Source organism: Arachis ipaensis, chromosome B03 (genome assembly GCF_000816755.2).
Source record: "Arachis ipaensis cultivar K30076 chromosome B03, Araip1.1, whole genome shotgun sequence".
NCBI classification, from domain to species: Eukaryota; Viridiplantae; Streptophyta; class Magnoliopsida; order Fabales; family Fabaceae; genus Arachis; species Arachis ipaensis.
This window is the reverse complement of record NC_029787.2, coordinates 35,964,303-35,965,302: the sequence shown is the minus strand read 5'-3', so window position 1 is coordinate 35,965,302 and position 1,000 is coordinate 35,964,303.

Here is a 1,000-nt window from a genome sequence, read left to right as displayed (position 1 = left end):
CCGTTGAAGTGAAATGGAGAATGGTAAGCAGTTTAGGCTCTTTATATATAAGAATTTGGCCTTTAGTAATCGTTTTGAGTCTTAGAATAAACTTGAAAAAAGTTGCCTCCAACCGTTCAGATCAATCAAAGTAGAGTTCAATACTTCATCGTAAAGCCGCGCCGCAACACCAATTTCACTTTCTTGATCTCACATTGATATATTATGGTATAATAATCTAATATAGATTCTGTTCCTTTTGATTATTATAGGGCCACTATGCATGTTTAATTAAATAATTAATTCGTATCAAGAAACTAAGAGAGTTGTTTTACATACAACAAAAGATCGTTATTAGTACATAGGCAAAGTGCAATCAACATAAGAATTTTATATGTATTAATAATAGAAAGATGTATAAAAGAATTGTATGCAAATATCATTTCTTCAATCAATATGCATATACTAATAAATGCTCCATGCAACTTGAAAATTATGTAGTAAATTTAGCCACTATAAGAGTTTATTGTTCTTTACTAACACTTTTAGCTATAATGTATGGATACTGGCAGAAATACGGACATGTAGTGATATTTAAGTGTGTCTAAACGAGTCTAGAAAAAAAATTTTTATTTTTTATTAAAATACTGTTAGACATAAAAGACATGCGTATCGGATGAATGTCGATAAATGTCGTGTCCAAAATATATTTAACATGCGGACATACAAATCACAGAAGTGTTCATGTTTTATAAACTCTTAGTTATAAGTTCAATTCTTTTAGTGTAGCAATCTAACAACATATTTTCAAACATTATTAACTAATTATTGAACAAAAAAAAAAATTTGTTGATCTTCTAATATTCCTCTAAACACAAAACCACCAGTTTAAAAACATTAATAGCATAAGAGTAATATTAAGAGTCCTAGCTAAATCATTTTCTAATTACTTTTCTAATACTTAAATGAGTAAAAAATTTAACAATTATAATATGTGTTTATAAAATATTAATTATTAAAT